Genomic DNA, 10,846 nt, shown 5'->3' with positions numbered 1-10,846 from the left:
AAGGATTAGCAGAGGAAGTGGGAGCGAGTAGATATGGCCTCCTCTCGTTTGATAACTTTCTTGTGTTCTTATATTACTAGGATACAATACTTCCTTTTTGTATTTAGTATCTCAGCGTTTTCCAGCGAATCTCTGTAGTATTGCAATGTGTTCTCTGCACAGTTCTCAAACAGAAGCCCAAAACAAGCACCTTGCAACTCTACCTGGTTCAAAAAAAAAAAGATAGAAAGCCGACGGGCGAGAGCGAAAACAAACCACAGCGTTAAAATCAGTTTACAGCAACCTATCCAACTCCATGTAAACGCCCAACCCAGCGTCTACAAACGTCCGTATTCCAGCTGAGCCAAGCTGAACTGAGATGCCTGCACTCCCCATCTCCCCCCAACAAGATCCTTCCCTTTCTACTTCAGAAAGAGAATAGAACACCACTGTACACACAAAGGTTAATGGTCTTTCCATAGGAAACTACATTACCCACAAGTCAACGGGGATGTATGCTCTGGCACTGCATTGGGAGCGTTTTCTCAGCTGTGTTAAACAATTATTTTAATTTTATTAATAAATACTAAATAAAAAAAAGTTATCTGTTTACAACAGCTCAAACATTTAAAATAATAATAAAACCAATTTTTCCATTCCAACATTTGACTTAACAATAATTGTATGTCACATCGCAAAATTAAAGGTTTTAGGCAATATTCACAATTCTCACCTGTTAATAAATGAAATGCCTGTTTTTTTTTTTTTTCTACTTGGCTGCTAGATGGTACTAAAGGTTATCATTTCAGATTAAACTACAGTTGCTAGCAACTTTACAGCTTCTAAGGCTCTCATTGTTCAAATGCTGAAGTCACAAACAATGTGTGATACAGCTGATTATGTTCCCTGACATTGTTTAGCCTCTGTGGCCCATTTTATTTGTGCAAGCTTTTGCCACCAGATGGAGACAGAGAGCATGTAATGCCAGGAAACAAACAAACCAAAAAAAATGGCACTTTTCTGGACACTGCGCCTTTCAGAGAGGTCAGAGGTCATGGGCAAGGACATAATCTGCTTCATTTTGTGGCGGTCATTACTTCCCATAGGCCTCTACTATTATACAAAATTTCATGAGCCTACTGCATTGTGCATTGATATATACTGCAGTATGTGCACACCTATTGGCCCATAATATCCATGTTTTCTACTGTAGAAACTTCCCCTGAACAAACGTACAAGACAAGCATACCTAGATCATTTCTACCAATTGCTGCTTCAATCGGATAAGAGGTTTCCAAGAAGATGTTTGAATACTTGTGAAGAATCAAAAACAGTTAATTGTGATCAATTGAACAGGGCAGACAAACCAGTTGAGCGATTAATATCTCCTTAACAGCTATCAAGCTGGATCATGAAGGCACAATGTGCACCAAGTATCAGATATGTGCCACAAGTGGTTTTTGAGAGATAGATATTTAAAGCTTTCCGCAGAATCCAATATGGCTGCCGAACCATGTGTGCAATCACCTCAGAATTCTAGTTTCAGCAAATACCCATAGGCATCTACCAGCCTACCAGGTCTTCGGAAGTTTTTGAGCAACCTTTGGCAGAAGGAAATATAATAAGTACCAGTACCAGTACCAGTACCAAACACTTTAACAAACAGTGGAGAATGCCGTTTTTACACAGTAACCATGACCTATCTGCACTCCTCAAGTGTTATAAGCCAGTTTTACATTGACCTTTCCATTTCCTACTTAATACCTACTTTTTCACTCCTCGGAAACTTCTGGTTCTGCTTACACTACTGTATTACTATGGAATACTACACAAATTACTACACAAATACTACTCATTTCCTCTTACTACTAAATGAATTCTGAACACTAATTAACTACTCTAGAATTCTGCAAATTGAGCCCTGCAAAAAATACTGTTAAACAGTACGTTATTAATATAGGATTACTACCAGAATTTGCAGAATTACTGCTGCAGTTCGTTTCTTCAAACATTGGCAGTTCTTGTAAAACAATTATATTAGCCATATTAGTATTTAACACATAAGAATAATAAATAGTTGTTGAAAATAATAAAATAGTACAAAACAAAGAAACTAAACCATTTAAAATACTGTCAATTAACAATGAATAAACAACAACAAAATAGTTAATCCAGACATTTGCACCATTAAATGTTTTTATTTTATTTGTTTATAGCGTGACAATTTTAGACATTTTTTTGTTGCAAATATTATTTATATTGTCAACATATTACTTTCATTACAAAATTTGTAATTGAAACAAAAAAAACCCTTATAACATAAAACACAAAGTTTAAATTATATTGTAAGTGATTTATTTATATATTGTAACTGGTTTATTTCTCTTTTTATTTTAGATGATACCCATTTGCTAGTTTGTCTTCATAATTAAGTTTTTATTTCATAACTTTTAATTTTGTTAATTTGTTACTCCACATTTTCCAGACATGCAGGCTGAAAAAAAACAAGAAAAACATTAGTTTATAATGAAATATTGTTACAATGATGAAGTGACTTCATGTAACACACTTCTCACCACTTGCTAGTATGCTAGTGTGATGGATTGCAAGTTTAACCTGTCTGAATGTCATAACATCCACCAGCAATTGTTTTAAAAAATCATACGTGAGGAATAAGCTTCAGTAAGTAACGGTGGGCAAACACTTTATTTTATACTGAAACTGTATGTGCAGTATGGCCTCTTGCAAACACAACTGTTGGTGTCCCTTTCCTAAAACCATGTTGACTGTCTCCCAGGACCCTCAACATGGTTTTATGAAAGGGAGATTGTGTCTAACTAACTTGTTTGACTTTTTTGAGGATGCAACATCGATAATGGATAATTGCAAAGCATATGACATGGTTTATTTAGATTTCCAGAAAGCTTTTGACAAAGTCCCGCTTGGTTTAAAAAAAAAAGAGAAGCTAAAAGAATTCAAAACAGATTTGTATATCGCTTGATTCAAGTAATGCTTTAAACGAGAGTATTTTACTCTGATTCTTAAATCTTTGCATAAGAGTCTGTGATTACATTCAGCAACCTGTTTTCTCTGCCTGTAAGTCACTGCACGAACCAATAACACCATGGGTTCAGTTTACACAATCCAGTGTTCTGTTGACCGTGACAACTGCCATTACATTGTTGAAAAGATAATTTTATTCTTAAGTAATTTGATGAAATAATAATAATAAAGAGAGGAGGCTCCTTCTCTATGTGTTTTTAAATCTCTTCTAAAAACACATCTTTTCATTGTGGCTTTTTCAAGTGTTTTGTGTGTTTTAATCTTGTCTGACCTGAAATATATTTGTCTGGTTATCTATGTATTTATTTCTATTTTTAATAAGTGCTTGATTTATTGCCGTCTCTATTTCTGATTTGCAATTTGTAAATGCATTCTGATTTGTACAGCGCTTTGCAATCTTTTGAAAGGGGCTTTCTAAGTTCAATAAAGTATTAAACTTTAGGTTGTATTTCGGGGGGCGTTGGCGAGGTACTCTACGTCAATCTCATCAGAGTTATTAAAATGAGACACTTATCTATCTATGCACTGTAACTCGATAGCTGTGAACGTCAGCTGTAGTCGGAAGCAGCGCACCCCATGACAGTAATGTAACCTGATCGCTTTGATCTCAGCTGTAGTAATGTTTCAAACTCTTTGTTCAATCTCTTTACGAGCTTGTTTTGTCCACCAGCCTCCACGCCTCTGCTTTCTTTCCCTGTACTGCGCTCAGCACCAGAGTCCGCTGGGGGGATAGTGATCTCACATCCTTCTGCCTTACTGGGCTATGCCCAGCCAACTCCAGGCTCTCACTCAGCGATGATCCCCGGCCACTAAAATCTGTCCTATCGCAGCTCTTTCTTATTCTCAAACTGTCTACTAACCCCTCTTATTCCTCCAGGACCCCTTCGAGCCGCAGCAACCTAATTGTCGGGGTCTTTCTATATTTAATGTTGATTCTTTCAAGGGCACCAATGCCTGTTCAGCCCCGCCAAGTCAGGCCTTTATCTTCTACCCTCTATGGTCTGCATCCGCCACCTAGCCTCTTCAGCAGCTCTCTCATGGGAAGGGGGATTAACGTTCCTGTTTTCCAGGTGGGTTGCCTGGATCGGGTGTCGTAGGTTAAGTTGATCGGGAAATAAGTTGATGGCGCAAGCACAGTAATGCAAAAGAAGAAAAAAGGAAGACGGGGCAAGAGTTTGATTAAAGGGGAGGTTCACTGCATGGCTTTTTATTTTTGTCTGGCCGTTTTATTTGCAAGACTGTGTGTTGATGTGTGTTCATGCCACTGTCTTATCGTATGAATTCAAAATGTGTGATTGACGACTCTTTATATGAGAAACTGTTTTAAACACCTGTCTCTTAGTTTTTCTATAACATCGCTGTCAATTAGATGTAGTTTATGCATGAACATGGAGATTTATTTATATATTAAATGATTTTACACATCAAAATGTTGTCAATCTTTAATCAAAATGTTAATGTTTCAGTAATATAATTGTAACACACTTGATGGGCTGGGCAAGTTTATGTTACATATATAGTTGATTTGGATGTTTACTTGAATGGCACTCTGCTGTGAATTTCTCCCCAGTGCTTTAAACTAAGACACAAAGCACGGTACCACTGCTGTTCAATCATCCAACTTTAATTTCTGAAACAGATAACAATAATATTTGTTTTACAGGCAGTCTCACTCTTATTCACTCAGCTACACTGCACTGTCAGGTCTAATGTACTAACCCAACCTCCACATAAACAGGTTGAAAACGCTATGCAAGTCAGTCACAATTTTCTTTACTTCTTATTTTCAAATGTGACAACTAACATCAGAAACTAAATAAACACACTTTTATGTTGTTATATCAATAGATCTGATTACATCTACTGCTAGGATCCCCTGATATAAACAGATTAATTACAAAAACCCCAAACGATTCCATAGAGATACCATATACCGTGTTTACATCCCACTAGGCCCTGTTACTGTTTATATTTATTAATTCCGTTTCCCATATGAACGAAATTGCTAAATAAACTACATATTACTGATATTGGGACCTTTTGGATAAATCTCTTACCTGAAACAGATAATAGTAATATTTGTTTTACAGGCAGTCTCACTCTTATTCACTGAGCTACATTGCACATCAGGTCTAAAGTACTAACCCAACCTCCAGTGTACCTGCTGTTGCACCCTAGTGGCTGGAGGCCGTCATAACTACCTTATATTATTAGATAAGAGTTTCAGGTTACTTTCCTCCACAGGACTACTCACTATAATAACACAAGTAAAAATACGTTATGGGGGGTGTCTATTCTAAGGTCCCTACACTCTCCCCCTCAAACTGGATGTCGTCCCTGACATCTACATTTTCTTAAACATGTTTGCATTTCCAGTCCCTAGTGGCAAAGTCCATTCCTCTATGGTATTTTTTAAAAAGACACTCAAGTACTTCAAAGAGTTAACACAGTGATGTGGATGTCGATATCTTTGAAGACATCTTTGATGATTCCCAAAACCCTCTTCCATTCCAAATGGTCCAATCCACATCCCGTCCTGGGCATTGATATACTGGTAACTCCCTTGGCAATACAATGGTTTCTCATGGCTTCAGACTCTTCCACAAGCTACCACATGATGGTTTCTGGTGCAATTTTCCTTCTGTTACAAGGTAGTAAACAACCCGGTTCCCTTGATTTAGCACTAAGCACTCCCCAGCCTTTCTCTTTTGGTTCAGCAGGTCTTTTACACCTGAAAATTTCTCCCTAACGAGGGTGGCAATTCCTGCTCCTATTTGGCAGTCTTCACTGATGCAATGTGCTAATGCCTCACTCCTGGGGCAGGTGAAGAGGTCTCCTCTCATTTGTTGTAACTGGAATCCATGTGTCTTCATTCTCTTTCGCATTATTGAGGGTTGCCCCAGTGTCTCATAGGTCAGGGTCGTTGGAGGTTGGTTTAGTCTCTTGGGTCTTTGGCTGGCAAGGTTGTCTGGACCTTCTTCCCTGGAGTCTGACTCCTCTGCAGAGCTTCCAACATCAGGTTCCTGTTCACTCTTGCTGGAGACCTGTCTTTCCGGGTCCCCTGCTCCTGAGGGTGATGCACCTGAGAGTGATGCTTCTTCCATGACAGTGAAGAGTTGCATCTGTTGGTTTTCCTCTGGCTCCTGGGGATTGAATACTTGGGCGTCTGGGTTCAGAGAAGAAGCATCTTGTTGCTCTGTGGCCCTCAAGATATAATCTTCATCTTGGAACGCTTCAGTGGAGTCGGTCGCACTGTCATCCACATCCCTCTCCCATTGTCCCTTGTCCTTCTGCCCTACACGCAATGTTTTTTTCTTCTGCTGCCGTGAAGGTTGTTCGAGAGATAGGAAATCACATGGCAATAGCAAGTTCCTGTGCAGAATCCTGTTTCTTCCTCCTCCTGCTTCTGGCTTGAACTCAAATACAGGGCTGCTGTCACTCTTCCATCCCACTACAACATATACTCTGTCTTCCCAGTAGGAGCGGATTTTGCCAGGCCCCCCCTTCTCACGCACATTCCTTACTAGCACTCGACTACCTGGTTGTAATTCTACTCCGTGGATCTTCTGGTCATAATATTCTTTTCCTCTGGTGGTGCCCTTTCGAGCAGATTTTCTGGCCACCTCGTAAGCCTCTTTCATTCGACTCCTCCATTTCTCCACGTAATCCCCATATGAGCCTGCCTCAATTTCCTTCCCCAATCCGAACATCGGGTCAATCAATAACCTGGGGGACCTTCCAAAGAGCAGGTAGAATGGGACAAATCCTGTGGCCTCATTGCGGGTGCAATTATATGCACGAACAACCTTTGCCAAATAACTCTTCCAATCCGCCTTCTGTTCCTCGGTCAATGTCCTCAGCATCCCAAGCAGGGTTCTATTAAATTTCTACTACCTGTCCGTTGCCTTGAGGGTGGTAAGGAGTGCTCCTTCAGCTTTGTCATCAGCTGGTTTTCAAACTCCCTTCCCATGTCATGATGAATCCGTGTGGGGAAATCAAATTTGAGTGCAAAATCATTGAAGATCTTGTCAACCACGGTCTTCGCAGATTTATTGGCTGTCGCATAGGCTTGGGCAAAGCAAGTGTAGTGATCCATTACCACTAGAATGTACTCATATCCTTTCTTGCACTTTTCTAGGTGCAGGAAATCCACTGACACCAACTCAAATGGGTAGGTTGTTTTGATGTTACACAATGGTGCTCGGGTAGGTTTGTTGGGTCTTCTTTCTTCAGACAGTCGCAGACCTTGATCATGAAGTGTTCTACATCTCGTTGCATCTTTGGCTAATAAAATCATTCCCTGATGAGGCTTAAGGTCCGCTCCACTCCCAGGTGTCCCATCTCCTGATGCAACTCCCGATACACCAGCGGTTGATACTGTTTGGGCAATACTACTTGTGATCTGGAAACAGTTTTCCAGCACAATATTCCCTCCTCACTGATATACAGCTTCGTCCATTCTCGCAGGAGCACTTGTTTGTCACTATGTGCTTGTCGACTTGCTTGAGCCCCTGGTCTCTGGTTGTTGGCCTTGTACTCCAATAAGATTTTTTAAGTTCCGCCATCGGGATGTACTTCTATGAGGTGGGCGAATGATCCAGTTCCTCCTGGGCCCCCATGGAGCGCAGTGCAATGGCACTCAGGAGTGGTGTCGACTCTTCCTATGGTATGGAGACCCCTAGTATCGAGGCCGTTATCACTACCGGGCTTACTTCCTCCGTACACTGCGAGATTAATCCATCGATGTTCAGAGGCATTCTGGATAGCCCATTAGCATCTGCATTGGCTCTACCTGGACGATACTTGATCTCGAAATTAAAGTCTGCAAGCTCTGCAACCCACCTCTGTCCAGTAGCATTCAGTTTCTCTGTTGTCAGGATATATGTAAGTGGGTTGTTGTCTGTATAGACCGTGAAGAATGGTGCATGGAACAAATAATCATGAAAGCGCTCACATATTGCCCACTTCAATGCCAAAAACTCAAGTTTCCCTGAATGCAGGGTAATTCTTCTCCTGTGGTGTGAGTGTCCTTGACCCATATATTACAACCTTCAATTTTCCTTCTTGTCGCTGGTATAGTACAGCTCTGAGCCCTTCCTGTGAGGCATCACAGTGTATCACGAATGGCTGCTTGAAATCCGGATATACCAACATGGGCGGGTTAGAAAGGAGATCCACTAGCTGTTCCAGCACCTGCTGGTGTGTACTTGTCCATGTGATGGGAGCTCGGCTTGGCAACTGCCCCTGCTTCCCCATTTCCCTCTCTTTCTTTTTCTTATCCTTAAGCTTTTGTGTCTTGGTCCACTGTATTTCTGCTTGGGGTAATGAAAGCAGGTCATACAAAGGCTTTGCAAGCCTTGAAAAGTTTTGTACATATGTCCTGTAGTATGAGAGGAAACCTAGCATCTTCCTCAGTTCTCCTACAGTGGTGGGTTTCTTCTCCTTGAGAGCTCTTGACAGGGGCTGTCTCTGCGGGATCCATTGAATAACCATCCTCCGACACCATCCTGCCTAGGAATCTCACCTTTTTTCGGAACATTTCACACTTCTTTGCAGACAGCTTAGCGCCATGTTGCTGATATCATTGCAGCACTGTCCTGATGTGCTGGATGTGGTCCTCGAAGATCTTACTGTGCACTAAATTATCATCTAGGTACGGCTGGCAGATGTCATCTCGAAGGCCTGATAGACACTCTTCCATGCTTCGTTGGAATTTGGCAGGGGCCGAGCTCAGACATAAAGGAATGCGGACCCACTCATATAAGCCCCAGGGGGTGATGAATGCTGGGAGAGGTCGACTTTCCTTGTCTAGGCTACCCTGGTGGTAGGCCTTCCCCTGGTCCAGGACAGAGAACCAGGAACTGCCTCTTAGACAATCCAGCATATCTTGGATTCTGGGAATTGGGTGTCTATCAGGGACAGACTTCCGGTTCAGCTCACAGTAGTCACAGCAAAGCCTTAAACTTCCATCTTTCTTCCGTACACAGACAATGGGTGAGGAGTAATGTGACCTGGACTTGGTTATCCAGCCTCGCTTCAGCATGTCCTGCAGGTACTCTTTCACCTCGTGATGTAAAGGCTTTGGTACTGATGTGTATGTCTTCTGTACCGGAGTTTTGTCATGGAGAGTGATGTGCATTCGTAACGAGGGAATATGTCCCACGTTATAGTCATCTTGAGAGAAAGCATTGTCCTCCTCTCTCAGCATCTTCTTAGCCACTGCTTGCTGTACTGTACTCAAGTGGTGTAAATCAAGAGGTTGATCCCATGCATGTCCTTGTTCGTGGATATTCACATTGGGCTGTTGTCCCTGTGGTTTTATTTGACTCCTCTTGTCCTTACACATCTGTCGGGGTGACTCCGCCGAATCCATGTGGTCATTCTGGTGCTCTAAGGATCTCACTGCCACTGGGTAAACTGCTTTAACTGGCTGCATGTGCCCCGAGGTGGCATGCTGACCCAAGGTGACGTTATGCTTGGAGGTGTTCACCACTGAGATAGTGATTACTGTTGGGTTCCTTTTGTTAACAGTCACTAACCCTTCCATCACCTCCACACCCTCAGGCCAATTCAGCTCCATCGGGACAAACAGTATCACTTGATCTTCTTCCAGTGTTCCCATATGTGCACGACCTTGGATGGTGGTGGCTTGCCCGGGTGGTAACCGGACTTTCCCCTTTCCTGTCCGGACGACACAACTACTGTCGTTGGTCCTGCAAACTTGCATTATCTGGACTAATTCTTTGGCTGCCTTGACACTCACAGAAAAAGCATCCCTCACCATGTTAACTGTGCCATCAACCAGTGTTTCTCTGCAGTCTGAGGTAAATGCTGGCTTCTCCACTCTTCACTGATTATGCTGGCCTGGGCTCCCATATCCCACAACACTAATGTTGGCACCTTGTCCAGTGTGCAGTGCACCAGGCATCTCCTCCCAATCATCTTAACCAACCGGGCATCCTGCTTTGGGGTGAGGGAGCTGGTTTTGCCTATCTCTGGGTTTCTTTCCTTAGGGCTATTCTTGCTGGCCACCTTCACCTCCCTCCCACTGATGGCACTGCAGAGCACCGGCGGGCTCTGGGTGTGTTGTCTGTGTCCAGTTGTCATATCCGGCTGATGTTGGAACAATGCCTGTGGAGTTGCTGCTGGTCCCTTCACAGCAACTCCTCCCCATTTCCCTGAACCTGGCGGTGAGCCTGGCATCCCCGAGATAGATGTCCCTCTTGACCGCACCTGAAACAATGATTGCACTGCTCTCCTGCCTCAGCTTCCTGGCACACTCTGCACCCCCTTTGCAGTGGTCTTCTTGCCATTGGCGGGTAACCTTGACTGGACCCAGCGGTCACGTCAATTGAGGCTGATAACATTTTCTTCACCTCGGCTAGTTCTGCTCTAAATTCTCTGACCATCACTTGAACTTCCATCTCTACTGTCTGCTCAGCGATGGCCCCCTTTCTTGTCCCTTCTGCTTTGGGTGTGACCCATCTTGTTCTTGGTGATTCTGCACTTTGGTGACCTTCCTGGAATGCTCTACTTACTTCCACTCGTATCTCATTTGTTCGGGTTGTTTTGGCTGCAATACATTTCTTTATTTTCTGCTGCCTCTCCAGTTCCAGGCTTGCAGCGTCACTGATCCTCTCTATCAATGCCTCATCAGTGACAGTGGGGTCATCCAAGTATGGCTTCATCTGGAACTTCACACTGTCACTCTGCAGTCCGGTACCTATGGACCTGAGAAATTTCTTTCTTATCAACTCAGCATCGTACTGCTCTTCAGCCCCTTTTTCTCTGGATGCAAACAGCA

At 42.7% G+C, this 10,846-nt stretch overlaps 1 pseudogene; it reads right to left on the bottom strand.

Moving 5' to 3' along the window:
* Positions 1-5,419: 5,419 nt before the first annotated feature.
* LOC121304479 lies at positions 5,420-5,892 on the bottom strand (annotated as a pseudogene).
* Between the last annotated feature and the right edge of the window lie 4,954 nt (positions 5,893-10,846).

Source organism: Polyodon spathula, chromosome 38 (genome assembly GCF_017654505.1).
Source record: "Polyodon spathula isolate WHYD16114869_AA chromosome 38, ASM1765450v1, whole genome shotgun sequence".
In the NCBI taxonomy this organism is placed as follows: domain Eukaryota; kingdom Metazoa; phylum Chordata; class Actinopteri; order Acipenseriformes; family Polyodontidae; genus Polyodon; species Polyodon spathula.
Note: the sequence above shows the minus strand (reverse complement) of the source record. Positions and strands in the feature narration are given on the sequence as shown.